This window comes from Meriones unguiculatus, chromosome 20 (assembly GCF_030254825.1).
Source record: "Meriones unguiculatus strain TT.TT164.6M chromosome 20, Bangor_MerUng_6.1, whole genome shotgun sequence".
Taxonomy (NCBI): Eukaryota; Metazoa; Chordata; class Mammalia; order Rodentia; family Muridae; genus Meriones; species Meriones unguiculatus.
The window spans coordinates 65,953,747-65,973,550 of record NC_083367.1 but is presented as its reverse complement, the minus strand read 5'-3'; the positions used below and the strand labels follow the sequence as shown (position 1 = coordinate 65,973,550).

At 38.1% G+C, this 19,804-nt stretch overlaps 1 long non-coding RNA gene across 1 annotated transcript in view; it reads left to right on the top strand.

The window, feature by feature from the left end:
• The window catches only part of LOC132649469 (uncharacterized), a 77,014-nt gene that overhangs the window by 20,916 nt on the left and 36,294 nt on the right, over positions 1-19,804 (top strand). Inside the window, exon 2 of the long non-coding RNA XR_009587914.1 lies at positions 16,787-16,859. This is a non-coding gene — a long non-coding RNA (uncharacterized LOC132649469). The remainder of the gene's footprint in view (positions 1-16,786; positions 16,860-19,804) is intronic.

The following is a 19,804-nucleotide window of genomic DNA, read 5'->3' as shown; positions in this document are numbered from 1 at the left end:
AAGAGAAATAGGTCTGAAATTCTCTTTTTTGGTTGAGTCTTTGTGTGGTTTAGTTATCAAGGTGACTGTGGCTTCATAGAATGAATTTGGTAATGTTCCTTCTGTTTCTATTTTGTGGAATAGTTTGAAGAGAATTGGAGTTAAGTATACAACAAGGACATTTGCTCAACCATGTTCGTAGCAGCTTTATTCATAATAGCCAGAAGATGGAAACAACCCAGATGTCCCTCAACTGAGGAATGGATACAGAAATTGTAGTACATTTACAGAATGGAATATTACTCAGCAATTAAAAACAAGGAAATCATGACGTTTGCAGGCAAATCTTGGGATCTAGAAAAGATCATCTTGAGTGAGGTATCCCAGAAGCAGAAAGACACACATGGTATATAGACTCACTTATAAGTGAATATGAGACATATAATATAGGATAAACATACTAAAATCTATACACCTAAAGAATCTAAGCAAGAAGGGAATAAGATGATCAGTGAGTAAGTTGATCAATCCTCATTCAGAAAGGCAAATGGGATAGACATCAGAAGAGGGAGAAAACAGGGAACAGGACAGGAGCCTACTACAGAGGGCCTCTGAAAGACTCTACCCAGCAGGGTATCAAAACATATGTTGAGACTCATAGCCAAACTTTGGGCAGAGTGCAGGAAATCTTATGGAAGAAGGTGGGGATAGAAAGACCTGGGGGGGGGGGACAGGAGCTCCACAAGGAGAGCAACAGAACCAAAAAATCTGGGCCCAGGGGTCTTTTCTGAGGCTGATACTCTAACAAAGGGCCATTCATGGAGATAAACTCAAACCCCTGCACGGATGTAGCCCATGGCAGCTCAGTGTCCAAGTGGGTTCCTTAGTAATGGGAACAGGGACTGTCCCTGACATGGACTCAGTGGCTGGCTCTTTGACTACTTCCCCCTGAGGTGGGAGCAGCCTTACAGAGGAAGACAATGCAGCCAGTCCTGATGAGACCTGATAGACTAGGGTCAGATGGAAGGGGAGGAGGACCTCCCCTATCAGTGGACTTGGGGAGGGACATGGGAGGAAATGAGGGAAGGAGGGAAGGATTAGGAGGGGACAAGGAAGGGGGCTACAGCTGGGATACAAAGTGAATAAATTGTAATTAATAAAAATTAATTTTTAAAAAGACCCTTAAATAAAGTAGGTGTTTGAAAAATCTAAACCCTACAAGTCCCTTCCCCTCTTTTTGGCTGTGCCATTTGGTCAGTCCCCTAACTTTTTAAAAAGTAATTTATTTATATATTTTTTTGTAGGGCAAAGGAAATAAAACATTTTTAATGGTAATATTATTCTAAGTGTTCCTTGTGTTGAAGGATAAAGAAAATGAGTATTTATATTATTGTCATTGAACACAAAGGTTTTCAGTGTTGGGAGAAAGGATAAAAATGTGAGATTAATGAGGCTTAGCAGAAACTCTGTAATTATGGATTTAATTAGAATTATCAGTAAAAAGCATGGCATACTTTATCTAAGAGGTTATTTTCTAGCCATGTTTATGGAAAAGTTCTAAAAGAATATGACATCTGAGTATAAATGGGTCATGAACTTCCCTGGGCTCAGGCTGTGTTTCTAAATGTCATATATTATAAACTTCAAGAGTCCATGGAAGAGAGGGTTAGTTGAGGTTTGTAACAGGTGATTCATAACTAATTTAAACAGTTATAAATATGTTTACAATTTAAAATTAGAATAATGGATGATTCCTGGTCACATCAGAAATTAAGATAGCTAGTATAGACTACAAGTCTCACAAGAAGGGTACTTAGGACCAGCCTGGGAAGGTTGTCACTTGTCAGAGGTGACAACTGGAGGCTTGAATATGACCATAGCAGGTTTGTGAAAGTGCATTGATCCATAAAGATACTAAAAACGAAGTTTGCAGCTGTTGAGGCACCAACTAATCCTTTCACAAATGAATAAATAAGAGAAAAGGGCATATATCTGGACCTTTAGCCTCATCCTTCTGTTCCAGCTGTTGCTAAGGTGATTATATAATTGTTAAGGAGGACATTTTCTTTTTGGAGTGTTGCTTTCAAACTTGAGCGTCAAAGCAACAATGAAAGCTGAGATATTTTCTCCTGTCTAAACCCAACCCTTAGACCAAGCTGATAAATATAGGTGGGTTATCATCATCGGCTGGTAACATCACACACAAAACTCTGATTGGGCAGTACGTACATTTTTGTGTTTCTTAGCATTAGAGGATATTTTTTCTAAACAAAATATAGAAACTTCATTTGGCCAGGCTTGTAGATCTAACTAATAAGTTTCAGGAAACATTGGGTATAAATGAACGTTTGTATCACCATGGGAAAGGAGGGTAAGTGTTGGGGGAGAGGGGTATCGGTATGAAAAAAAATGAGACTAAGCAGAAACTCTGTAACTATAGATTTAAATTAGAATTACCAGTAAAAGGACACAAGACATTTTTGTCTGAGAGTTTTTTTTTTTTTTTTTTTTTTTAGTTATGTTACATAGTGCACTTAGTTCAAGTGATTCTCTGATGGACCACCCTCTCAACCCAAGCAACCAATCAAATACTGGAGAACAATAATGGATGAATACGAACATAGAAGACCTTAGACAGTTACAATATATGGACCTTAATAAAGTCCAAAATATTTAATTTCAAAACATTCTGCGATAGTAAGAAGAATTCAACACTGAATGGATATGGTTATATTAAGAATTTTATATCTTTAGAGGTGACAATGTAAATATGATTCTATTTTTTAAGATAATTTGTTTTTTAGAGAAATATATACCGTAGGACATATGGGTGCAATAAACAATGTCTGATTCTACTTAAAAATAATGATTGGCTTGGGCCTTATTACACTTGAAATTAGGATGTTGACACAGAGCTCACAATACTATCCTTTGTAAGATTATCCACAATCAAAAGTTATAATAAAATAAATAGTAAATGTGAAAGAGACTTTGAAGTAATTATACTTAAAATAGTCAAAGAGTTTTGACTAAATAGAAACTAAATAGAAACATGAAGTGACAAAAAGTAAAAAGAGCAAAAAAATGATAAAGATGAAACCCAAATAACTGAACCTAAATAGTAAATAATTTTAAGCATCAAGGCTACTGTCAGCAAGTATTTTGAAATTATGAAAATAATTTGAAAACAAAGGTGGAACATAAGATTTTCAAGAGAAATAGGGGACAGGTTGTAATGTTCTCAAGGAAAAGGAGAAGACAAGAGTAAAACAGTAATGATTAAAGAGATGAGTTCATAACCAAGAAAATAGTTCAGAAAATAGTTCAGGCATAATTTTTAAGAAAGGAGTGAATGGAGAATGTGGAAGTCTCTGTCTTACAAACACTACCCAATGCTAGTGTAATCTTGAGGACCAAACGGATAAAACAATGGAAGGAAAGAGAATCACAGACAACTCTGTTTTGAAACTTTATGTAGGATTTCTAAGAAAAATATTAGCTAATTGTAGGCTGTGCAGAAAGTTTTCTTATGACTTCGTAGTGTTCAATGAAAAATGCAAAGACTTTTTAATATGAGAATAATCTCCTTGTGTCATTTACATTAACAAATTCTCACAAAAATATATATGATAATCTCAATAGGTAAGAAAAGTTGTTGAATGCACTATTCATTGATGTTTTTTTTTTTTTTAACAAGAAGGTTGAATCTCTGAGATAGAGAACACACCCCAAAGCTATGTGGAATGTTATAGGTGATGATAAAATTTAAAACCCACATCAGGCAAAGGGTTCACTGTAGTCATCCTACCTTGTTTTTAGGTACCTAACCAGAAAATAAGAGAAGCATCAAAATTATGTTGTATAGTTTTGTAAAGAAATAGACTGCAAATTGTGATCTACATACATGGTCCAACAAAGTCAACTATCAAAGTATAACCACTGAAAGATCTTAGGAACATTTCTATATAAAACTTTAATGTACATGAATACATAGAATTCCACTTACTAAAAACAATCAGCTGATAAATACTATTTATGGCACCAAAATTTAGCAAAGGATTGTGGGATGATCATGAGGAAGTTTACAAAACTAATGAAGAATACTAATGAAGACATGTGGTCATTAAAAACGCTAATATTTTCATGTCTGGGAGGACCCACCATTATTAAAATAGTATTTTTTTTTCTTGTAAAGCAATCTTTGAAATCATTATAAGTAATAAATTCAAAGTACTTACTTTGTAGGGTAACTTGGGCTGATGAGTGTGTAGGCAGAAGCTAAAATATGGCGTTTAGTGTGAGAAAAATATAATTAGATACCTGCCTCACATGACATCAGAACCAACTCTGTGGGGATTAAATGCCTAAAAAAAAAAAAAAAGCACACATAGACACACACACACACACACACACGCACACATCAAATTATTTGTTGAATATACAGGAGTGATATCTTACTGTTCAAGGGGGAGGGGGAAGGTTGACATGAGCAAGGTGCAAAAAATATAAATCAAAAGGAGATTTATATGACTTAGGTCATGCTGAAATTATAACTTCTAATTCACCGATAATGTCCAAAGAATGTGATTTAAATGGAATGTGAAAACTAAGAGGGACTGTTCTAACATGTGTAAGAGGTATAGAACAAATACATGTAATATAAGGGAAATATATATGGTTAATGTATTATCTCATATGTAGTTATATATATAATTCCCCATGTAACATATAAGAGATATTATGTTTATGTATAACTATATATAAAGTATATTATATATAATACACAAAATTACATGTAGTTAAAATAATATAAAAGGAAAATTAAACATGTGTAAAAGGCATAAGATAAGCATTCTCTTACTCTTTAGGAAATTTTTTAAATTTAAAAAAATTTGAAAATTTTATGTATGTGTGTGTATGGAGGGGTTATGCACGTGAGTAAAGGGGTCACATGAAATTGTGTGTGTGTGTGTGTGTGTTATGTATGTGAGTAAAGGTGGCACAGAGCCCAGAAGAAGATGTCAGATTTCATGGGGCTGTTGTTACAGGCACTGAAGTGGAATTTGGGGAACCAAATTCAAGTCCTCTCCAAGGGCAGTGTGGACTCTAACCACTGGGAAATCTTTCCATCTTTTGAAAAAGTTTTGAAACTTTTATTAGATCAAGAGGTTTATGAACCAAATTACATTTTCTTGTTTAACTATCAGTGTTGTTTGTTGTCCAATTATCAATCATGCTACTTAAAATGGAACTCACATTCTAAGCTATTCCACAATAAATAAAGTTACTTTAAAACATTTTCTTTTTATATTTTCTATTTTGTTTGCTGTTTTAAAACAATTTTCCAAAGCTAATATTGTTGCTAGATCTGGCATTTTTCAGTGCAGCAGATTTAATTTTTTCCCTTTGTAAAGTTTTTTTTTCCAATTTATCCATAATATATAAATTTTTGATGATTAGATATTTTTCTTCAATGAAATGCCTTTTTTTTCACAGTCCCTGATCTGTTTTAAGCAGATGGAACATTAGCGTCACTGTTAATTGCTTTCTGGGCAGTTCTTCAGCTTGGCAGGCTTGCAGTGTAGCTGCAGGTTTATAGGCCAAGCATCTTCTATATCAGATGAATTGAAGAAAATTCTAGAAACCCACAAGAAAGACACAAAGAGTACTTTATATGTCTAGAAAACTAGACAAGCGAAACCAGACAACTCTAAGAAAGAACCACATCACGCAGGGATCAAAGAAGATTAACTGAATTAACAATAAGAAAAATTCTAGTTGAAGGGGAAAGTGTGCCTCCCCCCTTTCATTTTATTATCAGACTTAAAATTGTGACTAATAGTAGAAGCTTACAACTGTCTGGGAACTGTCATTTGTTATTACCATTCTGGAAATCTATTCAGTAGTGTGTAGTTCGTTGGAAGTATGGATACATGCTGAAGACTAGCAATTCTGATGGGTACCCACCATAAAAAAAAATTGCCATACATGTACCCAAGGGGCTTGTAAAAGTGCATTTCCTAGGAGCATACCTAAAAAGTCCTTCACTGGGAGCTCTGTTGCCAGTTTTCATCTTTATAGTATGTTCCGACTCCTCATCAAATTCCTCCCTGGACCTTTGTTTAGCTATTGATATGGTGGACCAAATGAGGTGTTCCCCCAGCAGCTTCAGTGACTCATGAAAACAGTATTTTGATGTTGCGTTGGTCATTTTTCTGTTTTAATGACCAGATTCTTGAGAAAATCTACTTAAAGGCAACAACATTTATTTTCATTCATGGTTTCAGAGGTCTGGGACACAATCACGTCTTGCTCCATTATTTTTGGGCCAATGGAAAAAACAAGAACATCATGACAGGAAGTGGGGGAGAAATAGAGGTAAAGATAGAAATGTGCATATATATATATACATATATATATGTGCATGCATACGTGTGTGTGTGTATGCATGGACATATTTCTCTCTTCATCATCAGAACAAACACATCTCTAAAGACTTCTTTCCTGTGAGGTAGCTTTATTCGCCAAAGTTCCCACCACCTCACAACAGCCTATTAGGTCAGGAATTTGTTCGTGGATTGATGAGATTATTATGCCAGAGCACGCGTGATCCAGTAATTCTCCAAAATCCGCCCTTCCACTGTTCTTCCAGGAACTAAGCTTTGAAACATGAGCCTTTGTGGCCCATTTGTGATCTAAACTGCAACAGATAGGGTTCTTACAAGTGCTTAAATAGAAGAAAAGGAAGCCAGAACTTCCAAGGAAGAGATCCTTTCTTTTTGACCGTAACTTACATACCAGTCCCAAGCTCCATAGAAGAAAGGGATGTGTGGATGGATGGAGGATGTAAAATAGGCGGTTGTCATGGAGACGTGTGGCTCTGAAGTGCCCATGCCTCTCCATCTCAAAGCAGAAGATGGGAAGCTTCAGTGCGGCTGAGCTGGCTTGACAACCATAGTCCTGCTCTACTCAATCTACGCCAGGCTTGTAGTTTTCTGTTTCGACTAGAAGAACGACTGGGGAAATAACGTTTTCTTTTAATGCTGCAACCATCTAAAAACATTCACAAAGGGTCTATCTCCTTTTAAACAGAGTCCCATTGTTGGCTTTGGGTACAAACGCTATGAGACTGTTTTCTTCATTTGTGATTGCATGTTAATTAAGAATTCTGATTGCATGACATTGTGATTACATCTTCCTTTGCTTGTTTCAGTCTTACCAAAGTGTTTTTAGATGATTGTGAAGTAGTCTTTCATAAATGATCACTTAATAAAGAAAAGAAGCCTAGCCAATTATAATTAAGTGTTCAAGAGCTGTTTATTTTTTTCTTTTCAAAAATAAATTCTGGGCTATTTGTGCAGCCTTGTATTCTGAGATCCAGTAAATAAATAAATAAATAAATAAATAAATAAATAAATAAATAAGCAAGCCTTCAGCAACCAAAAAGCGACATTGTTAAATAAATGAGGTGCAAAATTTGATTTACCTTAATATTGTTACGGTCTGGTGGGGAAAATCCACAATATTCTTCATCTTGTCACTTACAAATTAAAAAAGTATCCATTTGTTTATTTTCATCCTCTCCTGCTGTGACCATCAGGGCACCCTTCGATGCTGTGATGGATCTCAGTTCTTCAATGCTACAGTGTCAGCGAGCATTTGTTGTGTACATGAACATCCGTGGTGACATATCTGTGTCTACTTCGTAAGGACAAGCACTGTGTGTGTGTGTGTGTGTGTGTGTGTGTGTTCATGTGTGTGTGTGTGTTCATGTGTGTGTGTGTGTTCATGTGTGTGTGTGCACGCATGCATGTATGCTCGAAAGCATGTACTGCACGAAAGTGCCTGTTTATAACTGGATTTGAGTGATGATGAGTTACAACTCGCTGCATTTGATGACGCTCCATGGCTCACCTGCCGTGAATAATTAATAAACTTTCACTTATCTGCAAATTTAAAACTCTTTAATGTGCAGCTAATTTAGGAGAAAAATGTAAACTTTTCGTAATTGCCCTCCTAAATCATTATTTGGGTTTATGTCATTGTATCTATTCAGTTTAGGGCCATTTAGGAAGGTAGGACAGAAGTGCCATTCAGGTTCAGGGTTAGCTTAAGCAAAATTAATTATCTGTCAAAGGCTTTTTCTGAATTATGCTGAATCTGTGACTTGAAACTTTTCAGTGTTTAGTTAACCAAATCAATGATATACAAACAAATTTGGAAGTTCACAGAATATTACCCATGAGAGTTTCCTTGAAAGTGTAATAGTTTCTTATCTACTCTTCATGAGATAGCATCTTGAATGAATATAACCCAGGCTTACTTTGAACTCATGATCTTTACTGCTTTGGCCTTGCTAGAGTTGGGATTGTAGGCTTGCACCACCAAGCACAGTCATTATTTACTCTTAAATTTTATGTATATTTCTCTTTTGTTTGTAGAGCAATGAGGATTAATCAATATTCCCAGTCACAATAATTCCGTGGGCGGGTCAGTGGGAAGTGACTGATCATTTACAAATAGAGAGCAGCCAAGTTAGGTGCACAGTGACAGAGCCAATAGCTTATTTTCCTGGGAAGACTGGCTCTGCCCTGCCCTGCTGGCTAACATTAGTTAACCTTTGTTCTACTTTGACTAAGGCATATCCCTTGTAAATGTTCCCAGAGCCTCATGAGAGGCTAAGTCTAGTACTTAGCTCATTAGGCTGGCTGTATTAAGATAGTTTGGGGGTAAGGGTCTCTTTGTTGCTGCATATTGTCTACTGACTGGCTCCTGAGTCTCTGGACCCTCTCCTGTTTCTGCCTCCCATCTTCCCAAAGGAGCATTAGGATTATGGTCATGAGCTACTGTGAAAGGGTGTATGTGGGTTCCGGGAATTTGAACTCAGGTCCTCATACTTCCATTGCAAGCACTTTACCCCCTTGAATCATCGCCCTCAGCCATGTATTGTTCTTTGTTGGAAATGCTCCACAAGCCCAGAGTTTTCAGCTGTGCTTTTGAGTTGCTTATTCTCCGAGTTTCCCCCAGGTATATATGAAATTTACATGTTAATAAAAGGTGTTTGTTTTCCTCTTGTTAATCTCTCTTTGTCAAAGTACCACAGCTGAGAACTTTTTCTTGGTCTGGGTATTGATTGGAAAGCCATGTTTCATCTATGATGCAGCCAGGAAAACTCCTTAATCTCCCTTCCAAAACAGTGGACAGGTCTTTAAGCATGGCTGCAAGTCTGAGTCATGTTTGAAATTTAAAACAAGAGCAAAAGTCCCTGAACAGATGTCGATTGAATCTCAAAATTAATTAGATCGGAGTTTTTGCTATTTTCTCTGGCTATCATTAGTTTTTCAAACATGGTAAAAATAACTCTAAAAGTGATCATGGTTGAAAATCCCTAGCAAAGAAAGCTTCTTTAAAAGAAATTCCATCTCCTGTCTGCATGAAAACTTTGACTTACTGAAAATATCTAAGGAGTAGCTTGTTGCCCACGCTTTCCTCCTTCATCTTCTTTTAAAGCTACGGCTGTTGGATTTTTCCCCTGCGGCAATACACATCGCTGGCAGCACTGAACTGACAACTGTCCTGTTGACCACTCCTTTGCTTCTGTATTTTTGGTTAAATTACAGCTTCCGTTTGTAACTTCTTTTTAGTAACCTCTGATGCTTGTTCTTCCCAGGTTCCTTCATGTCCTCTTTTATTTATTTTTTCTATTTCTTAAATGCTGGGCCATGAGTACCTGGAGTCCTTTGTCTTTTAATGTTTCATGCTCTCTGCTGGCATTCTCCGTCATACCTATGGGTTCCTGAGCATTCTGGGGAGAGGATCATAAGAGGACAGCTAAGACTAAGGCAAAGCAAACATACAGTGTGAAGGGAGCTAGATGCTGTCTCCAAATTTACCATATTGGCAGACACCTTATTTTGAACCAAAGGAAACTAAGAGTGTAGACATAAGAAAAGTCCTAAAAGTATAGCTATATATGACATGTCTCTCTTTTCTCTACCAGCAAATCTCTAAAATATCAGTTTAATTCACAGAGCCCAGACACTTAGCCTAAGAAGACGGAAGAAGAAACACTTCTCCTCCAGGTCTGTCTTATTTGCCGGGCACTGAGTCATCTGTTTCACATGTACTGTGTCATTTATGCTCACACTGTTCCATTAGACTCTTTTATTACCATGCTTATGTTGTTGCCTAGGAAAATTGTAGTTTAGCGAGACACATGAACTTGCATGAGGTTACAGGCATGTTGGCCTTGGAGTACTAACCCCAGGAAGAAATTATAAGGCCTTAAATTGAGGTTGGAATAGTAGGGATGTGTGTGTGTGGGGTGAGAACCAATTCAAATGGCAAAGCAATGGAGCTTAGTGTCATAAAGTAGGTGGGGATGAAAGAGGAAGGAGCCGGAGGTCGTGAGAAGCAGGTTGCCGTTCTGGTCCTATCCATTAGCCTTCGCAGATTTATTGGCCAGTTATTAAATTAAGTGATCCCAGATACCACTTTATGAAATGTTTCACTGGTGCTTTAAGAAGTCTATGCTTCCGGCTTCATATTGTTACTTTCATCTATTCAAATTGTGAACACTGAAGGTCTAGATTACTCTCTCTTTCATGAAATTTCTCCTATAATTTTAGGCAACACGGAGTCCTTATTTTTGATATTGTATTGTCTACCTCTAAAAATTTAGGCAGGTAACCATCAGTAATAGAAGAGAGGTTTGAGTGGATGGGTTCGAGAGGTAGGAAGATTATTGGTTGGCAGCATCAGCTGATGACTTGGCAATTCTTTGGTCTGAATAACCATGCACCTATCCTGAGTTCTTATGTTGAAATCCTGTCCCCAACCCCAGTGATGTTATTAAAAGGTATGATCTTTCAGCATTGTTCAGCTCAGGGAACTGAGCTTCATGAGAGATTTCACGAGCGGGATTAGGGCCCTTAGAAGAGAAACCCTAGAGAGCTCCCTTGGGCCTGCCAACAATGGGAAGTTAGAGAGAAGACAGTCCATGCAAAGAAGGCTCTCAGCAAATGTGGAATCTTTTGGGGCCCTGCTTTAAACTTCCAGCTTGCAGAAGAGTAAGAAATATATCACTATTGCCCATAAATTATTAGGTAATGATGTTTTGTTTGAGCAATGTAAATGAATGAAGACAGGGAGCTAATTAACTGTCCTGAGCTAAGCTTTCCTCAGCTGTAACATGGGGGTGGGGATCTCAGTAAGCATAAAGCTTAGTGAACATTAAATGAAATAATGCACACACAGTGCCCAGCACCTGACCAGTCAGAGGCGCACGTCAGATTCGGGTACCATTACCTTGAGAACAAAATGTCTCTATTTGTCTCCTGTTCTCACTGTGTTTTTCATACTTGCATGCTTTGGCTTTGCAGAAACAATGCAGTTGTCTCAAGGGAGGGAATGAATTCAGCACATCTGGCAAATTCCTAAATCCCCAGTAAATGCTGGATGAATGAATGGCTGTGAGCTTCTTTTGCGTTTGGCTCATAGCACAGTATCGGAGCCACACCAGGCACTTTGTGAACATTACTTCAGTATTTTGACATTATTAAAGAGCGATGTGGATGGTCTCATGCTTCAGAACTCCAACTGTACAGTAAGCAGAGGGACTTTGTCTAAATTTCCTAGCAGCGGGACACTGCGCCGACACCTCCTCGTGATGCCATCACTATGTGAGTGAACACAGGCAGCATCTAGATGTCACTGCTTCCCTCCCATGGGCACCACGGCTAGTACTGCAGAGATAGGGTGGCCTCATTTGTCAGGAGGTTGTGGGGGACAGAGGGGTATCTCTGCGATTAAGAATATGCAGTGCTCTTGGAGAACACCTGAATACTGTTCCCATAACCCAGGTTAGGGAGCTCATAGCTAGTACAACTCCAGTTCCAGGGCATCTGTTTCTCTCCTCTGGACTCTGCAGGCATTGCACTCACATACCAGGGATTCGGAACCCCCCCTTGGAGGGGCGTGTCAAAAGGCTTTTTTGAGGGGGCGGCTGGGGTCGGGGGAGGTCCACCTAAGACCATTGAAAACACAAATATTTACAACACGATTCATAACAGTGGCAAAATTATAGTTATGAAGTATCAAGAAAATAATTTTATGGTTGGGGGTCACTACAACATGAAGTACTGTATTAACAGGCTGCAGCATTAGTAAGGCTGAGAACCACTGCCACACACAAATACACACATATCTTAAAAGTAATAAAAGTGGTTAAAAAATTAAGAAGGGGTGACAGGGAAGAATTTTTTCTTGTCTTCCTTCTTTGCTTTTCCTTCCTTCCACCTTGCATCTGCCCTCTTAGCCCAACCCTTAATCCACAAATGGAATAAGGTGCCTCCTATGCTCAAGGCGCCCGCTTGGAAAGCTGAATAGCAACATGGAGGAATTATAAGAAATAAGTCACCACCACTGTCTCAAGCTGCTCCTTACAGTGGAGGGTCCAGACTGGTAAACGGACAATCTCAGAGCAGTTTGATGGAAGAAAGCACATGGTGCTGTAAGGCCAACGTGAGGACCACTAGCCATATTTATTACAGTTTTCTGTCATTCAAGATGTAAGTCTTTGAGTATGCTGCTCATGTGAAGTTCACATCATACTGACCTTTAGTCTAGAAGACATAGGGCAAAAGAGACTGGGGCATCCTTTCTTCTTCTGACATTATACATCCGATTTCACTGAAATATAGTACACAATTACTTCAAATGAGTGCCTATAAAAGTCCATAAAACCAAGTGACCTTTGACGATATAGCAAAGGTAAAAGGTTACTGTCATCACTCTCCGCGAATCAGCTCATTATCAATACTTCAGGCTGCGATGGGGAGTATTGGAAACTTCACTTAAAGCAGCAGCGTTGCATAACTAAGTCATTCTTTGACATGTCATACTATTTCATAGAGCTCTACAGCGTTTCCAGATGGCGCCCACATACTGATCAATTTTGTATTTGCTTATGTTGATAACAAGAGATTCTTCTACATGCATAGGTGTGACTGTCTCCACAGTGTACACTGTGGTGTCATTTGTCACTCTGACAAAACCAGGACACAACTGTATAAATGATAGAGGTAGCAGGGCAAGAATTGCAAATTGTCTAAGAATGCTTTTCTTTTCTTTTTTTTTTTTTAAATCTGGATGCAGGATTTCACTGTCTACTATATTTACTTCTTACTTAATGTTTTAATGTGTGCTATTATACACATTAAAGTAAACATTCCTGAGCATTCATAAATATAGCCCTTATTGTTATTACTATATTTGACTTCTTAAAAGTAAACAGCGATATATGTACTTGTGCTGTCACTGTATGACAAACTGCAAGCTTGGTGTCATTACAGTAGCTGCTTATGGAAAGTGGGCTGATTACAATGCTGCTTTAAATTACAAAAAGAGTTCTCATTGGGGCCATAGACTGTTAATAAGGGTTGCATTCATTAAGGATTTATCATCTTTTCCTCTCTGTTGTGAGTTGGCATTTAGATATCCATTGATTCATTTACATAAGACATCGAAATCAATTGATTCAGGGTATTCGAACAAGACCTTTCAAATCTGAGTTGTTATATGCATAGTTGAAGACAGAACAGCTCTAAATCAGATTTAGCAAAGCATTCACAAGTTTTACCTTAAGTGAAAACAGAAGACAAGCAACCAAAAACATCACCATCAAGGACAATTTTGAGGAAAGAGAAGCTCTAAAAAAGAAAATAGCTAATATCTTCATCACAACAAGGCAATCTGAGTTTCAGCTGGTTTCATTAAACATATTCATGATGGATTTTCTTATGATGATCATTCAAGTTATCATTGACAGATGTAAAATAATTCCATATGTAACTATCTTCCCTCACATACACATGGCTTTGCTTTCTGAGGTCTCAGTTACCTACAGTCAACCATAGTCCAAAAGTACTAATTAGAATTTTCAAAAAAGAAATAATTTATATGTATGAAGCTATATGCTGCTCTGTATATCATAATAAAAACACTGTCCAACTTTGTGCTACCCAGTGTGTGAATAAGTCCTCTGGCCAGTGTGCACACGCTGTATGTTATCCATCTATCACTTACTTCTTTGACTGTTGATCAATCACTGTGCTTGTGCTCAAGTAACCAATGTCCCAATGTACAAATATTGTGAGGCAGAAGGGGTACCAGACTGTAAAACACAGAAGAAGAGATTAAGTCTGCTACCACACAATAAATCTATAGGGGTCAGAGGAAAACAAGCATATTGTACACATAGAATTTGGAACTATATTTGGTTTTGAGCTCCTTGGAATGCACCTACAGATGCCCCTGGTTACTGAGCACAGGACTTTTTTGGTTTCCATGAACATAAGGATAAGATGCAGACTGGGAGAAAAGAGCATCATAGCAGAAAACCCAATTTTTGCATTCTCACTCACTCTTTCCCTCCTTTGCCTGTTCGGACCGCCCCATGTAAAATACAAGGCTGAGCTACGTTACTCCTAGGGTCCTCTCCACCTCTCATATTTTATAAGCGTGGAACATGCTACAGATTTGAAAATGCAAAACCTCAAACCTCTTGTTTGCTGAATCCCTCTTCTATAGTGTAATGGTGTCTAGTTTTTTTTTCATATATTGGCAGAGTGGTTTTTTGCAGAGGGGTTAAAAAAATCTATCTTACTAGAAATATTCAAAGCTATAGTCTATTTAAAACAATTAAATAATAAGTCTGTGTTGTGCTCTTGTGCTTGCATTTAGAACAAAATAGCTATTTAATCTGCGTAACAATTGGAAGCTAATGATGGCTAAATCACCCAGTAATGCCTGACACCCATGCATATTAATCTGAAATTCAACTCCATTTATAGGAAGTGTGGTGTCTCTAAGCACTTGTATTAGATCTTTTCTAAAAAATGATTTAAAACGTTCTGACATTAAGTTCTTCTTGACTTTGGAGACTGAGTTTCAAAGTGCAAGAAAATTTCATATTAGATCATAAATCTTCTCCATGAGAACTTCTGTTTCTTAGATTCTAGAGCTTGGTTTATGCTTCCAAAAAACAATTATACTAATAAAAATGTCTAAGCAGAAGATAAGCAAAAGGAACAATTACAGTATAAGCCAAAACAGAATTTTTTTTTCAGCATAGAGAAATAGATACCTTCTTTGGCATTTACCATTGTAAAACACAAGATTAATGCAGTTCTCAATAAGAAGGGCTAAGTGCATAAAATAAAAGCACACAGCCATTATCCATCTCAATGGATATGCCTCCAACCCGTGAATTCTAACAATCCATAAAAAATACATGATGTTATTAGGTGGTAGAAGCTTGCAATATATTGTCCATAACTTATTTATATAAACTGCCCAGAGAAGCTGTGTTTAACTGCTGGCTCTGCAGACAGGAGATGGGGCTTGAGTGGCTGTTTACAAAGTCCGAGGGTAATCCACAAAATACTGCAAGTGCTTGTCAAAAGGACAAGAAACTTGGGACACTAACTTCTCTGTCGCGACCTGTGGTCAGTTCTCAGTTTCCCCCAAGTATATGCTGATCTCACCAAACCAGGACTCTTGGTATTTTTTGGTCTAACCTCTAAACCAGGTTGTTTACCTCATTGGTGGATCTATTAAGTTAGTGTGGTGGCTTAAGTAAAAATGACCCCCATAGGATCCTGTATTTGAATACTTGGTCCCTGGATGGTGGAACTGTTTTGGAAGGATTAAGAGGTGTGGCTTTGTCGAAGGAGGTGCGTCACTGAGACTGCACCTTGATGTTTCCCAGCCCCGCCCATTTTCAGTTCTCTCTGCCTTATGGTTGTGTCTTAAGATGTGATCTCTCAGCTACTGCTCTAGTGCCATGACTGTGTGCTTGTGGCCATGCCCTCTGCCGTCATGGTTATGGATGTTAACTCTCTGGAACCAAGAGTCCCAAATGAAATGCTTTCTTTTATGAGTTTCTTTGGTAACTAGGACAGTTGGTAAATGCCACCAAACCTGGAAACTGGCAGTCATGGTTAATCAACAAGTGATCTGAAAGAGCTGCTGCTGTTTGCTTAATTGTGCTGGAGTCACTGTGGACTTTGGTGGAGTGGGTCTGCTTGGGATGTAATTTCTAAAGAGGGGAGTTACAGGTTATCTGGGCATGTCCAGTTTCAGTCACTGGGTCTTGAATCTCGATGTTCAGTGTTTGTGGGTTCTAACACGGAGAGCACTGACACCTGAAAGGCAGACTCACTGGTCAGTTGTGATAATCCTCGTTAGTTGCTCCCGTGTATACTTTATGGGCATTTTTTTGCATGACTAACTCTAAAGTTTTTGTTTGTATGTAAACTACTTTCACTTTAACAGAAAAAGGAAATGTGTTGCTTAAAAAATGAAGATTACAATTTAACAATTACTCCAATTTTTATTCAAGAAATCAAAACAAGGAGTAAAGCAAAAGAAAGCTTTAAAAATTACTAAGTATTTGTGCAAAGGTTTGGTTCTCAGTAGTCATGTCTTCAACTCATTTTAAAATAAAGATTCAAAGAGTCCCATTAGGACATAACAGGCCACCATTCAACTTTGAGCAGGAATGTGTTCTCCAGTATGTTTGATAGGGATAAGACACATTTTTTTTTTCAGATCATCAATTTATAGGGAAGTTAGATCATTTTTTTTTCCTGGGATACCATGCAATTGATTTCTCAAAGGTCACCAATGAACTCCTTCAAGTGAATTGACTTGAAAATTTACTCTAGCCTGAAAGGGCATTGGGGTTCAATGGTCTAAATCAGGAGTTGACAATTAAAGTTCTCAACCATGACTCTTTTTCTGGCAGATGGTGACACAAGGGCGCACATGGACACCCACTGCTCACAAGGGCTGCAAGCTTCTGCTTCCGTTCTGTTCAGGTATAATTTCTTTGCATTTGTCATGAAATGTTTCTGTTCCATTTTTAGTCATCTAAATATGCCTTGAGGATTTTAAAATTATCACTTTATAATTTAGTTCTCCAATCTTGTAAGCTATTTAGGACACTTTTCTTGCCAAATCCAGTTGCATAAGGAGTGTCAATAATTTTTATTTTTAATTATTCATATTGTATTATGTTTCCAATTTCACATAGATATACCTTATACCCTGAACACTGTCACCTACCTCCTCCCTGCTGTTTCTCCCCACCTTCCTGTCTCTATAAATCTCTCTCACATTCATACTCAGTAGTTTAGTTTGTTTTGTGATTTATCAAAATTCACCAAGACCACCTATAAGACTGTGGGTTTGGAGCAAGCTGTTGGAGTCTGGTGGGCTCCAGAAGAGAATACACAGTTAAAGGTAAGGATTTCCCCTGTCTTCCAGAATCCATCAGTAGAGGACAGGCAATCTCAGCCAACAGTACAATATTCATCAGAATAATCTACGTATGAATCCAGAGGGGCAGACTCTAGTCAGCAATATTCTGACTTGATAGATCAAGGGAAAGACCTTGCAAGTCAGAGTCTGTAAAGGAAAGCAGACAAAAGCAACATGTACACATATGAACACACATGTGTATATATTTTCAAACACGTCTAAAAGCATGGTTTCACTTAAGAGTGCACCATGGGAATTTTAAGACATCAAAGTATGTGTGCTGATTTCTCTGCAGGGTACACTGACTCATTAACTCAAAGAACATTTTATTTAAGAGCTGATCCTTTTCTCTGGGCCTTACCTTTTTTTTTTTTTTTTTTTTTTTTTTTTTAATTTACCTTCAATGTGTAGATAGTAACTTAACTCTTAGGGTTGTTGTGAGGATTAAATGTGTTATTGTAGATAATAACTTAACTCTTAGGGCTGTTGTGAGGATTAAATGTGTTAATGTATGTAACTGTGTCTGGAAGGTAATCGGCATTATAAAGGAGGTTGAATGATTATCATCATTATTATGAACACCATCCAACAGTCCTCCTGAGAGATATCAAAGAGCGCATTCAGATGTGCAGATCCTGATGACTGCATGAGGAGCAGATGCTTTTTGAGACCTTGGTATGAGATACGATATTAAGAGGACAGGAGAGTGACTCCTCTGTTGAGTATAGGAAAGCAGGAAAGTTGAAGAAGTGAAGAGCTACGACTTTACTCAGCCATGGGAGTATGTAACTTTGAACAGGTTGTAAATGTTTTGGGACTAAGATTCTCCATTTCTAAAGTGAAGGTGTAGAAAAAAATTCATCTCCAAGAACAAAATAGCTATATCGGTGATTTGGTGCCATGGACACCAGAAGAATGTGCATTCAATGCTGTTTCCCCAGCATGGTAGCACTATGTGAAAAGGGTCTGCATACTTTCCTCAGAGGCACGTCACACTGTCCAGAGCGAGGCAAAGGGAAGAGTGAAGAGCAGTCTACCAGAGATCTCCAGGCTTTTATTTTGTGGTTAATCACCTGACTTCTGTATTGAAAGCCCCTTTAGGAATCTGACTGAGTCTTTGAACCTCAAAAACAATTTTAGATACGTTTAGACTTACTGTTTAGCATGTGTGGTGCTCTGAATGAAAATGGTCCCCAGAGACTCACAGGAAGTGGCACCATTAGGAGGAGTGGCCTTGTTGCAGTGAGTGTGGCCTTATTGGAGGAAATGTGCCGCTCAGAGTACAGGCTTTGAGGTCTTAGGTGCTCAAGCCAGGCCCAATGTCACTCTCTCTTCCTGATGCCTGGCGATCCAGATACAGAACTTCCAACTCTACCCTTCCAACTCTAGTTCTGCCTGTGTGCCACCATGCTTCCCACCATGATGATAATGGACTAAACTTCTGAACTGTAAATCAGCCTCAATTAAGTGTTTCCTTATCAGAGTTGCTATGGTCATGGCATCTATTCACAGCAATAGAAACCTAAGACCATGTGTCAGTGTGTATTTATTTCCGTTGCAACATTATAATGCTCTTATCAAAAATGTTAACAGTTTTCAAATACTCAGTTTAGGGTGATTTTTAAACTAAAGGAATGAGCCAGTTATGCATACTTGCACTGCCAGCACTGAGAAGGCAGGGCAGGAGGATTTGGGGTTCAAAGTTAACCTGAGCTACACTGTGAAATCTCTATTCAACAAACAAACTACCTCTCCCCACCAATCACCAATCACCTTTTCTTCCCTTGGAACCAAACAACACCAATTATAATAGCAATAGAAACTAAATCAGTGCAAGGTGCATGGCAAAATGCCCTGAACTCGGGTGTATACTAAGGGCACATTTGTGGACAATCTAACTCTTTTTGGGAGAGACATATTTAAAGACAGTCATGGGGTTAAAAGGGCTGATTGTGCTGTTTACTGGGTAGATCCCTTCCATGTTGATGAGTGCAGTGGAGATCTACAAGGTAGCATGATTAGATGCACTTCTCTTATGCTTTTGATAACATTAGCCTTTATTGTGTGTTTGAGAAAGAGCCAGAGATGATGGAAGTGGAAGGATGGACCCTTTGAATCTGTTTGTCCCACTTTCCACAGATTCTGGGGGATGTTTTGTACCGTGGCGCTCAGAGACCTCTGAAACAGAAATAGTTTTTCCATGCTGGAGTATGGATTTTTAAAATGCCAAGTTCCATTTAATTATACAAGGAAACCAAACCACATTTCTTAATCAGAAATATTGTATGTGTGCGGAGGTAGGGAATTATAGCAAGTAGCAGTGAGTGTTAATAGAAGACTCATGGAGAGATGCAACAGGCCAAGCAATCTCTAAGCCTCTGGAGGGCAACAAGACAGTAAACTTGACATTGTACAGTATCTGACATACTGTGGTATTTGACATCCAGTGAATCATTATTTACATTTTATCCAAAAACATTTACCTGAGAAAAGGTCATGACGT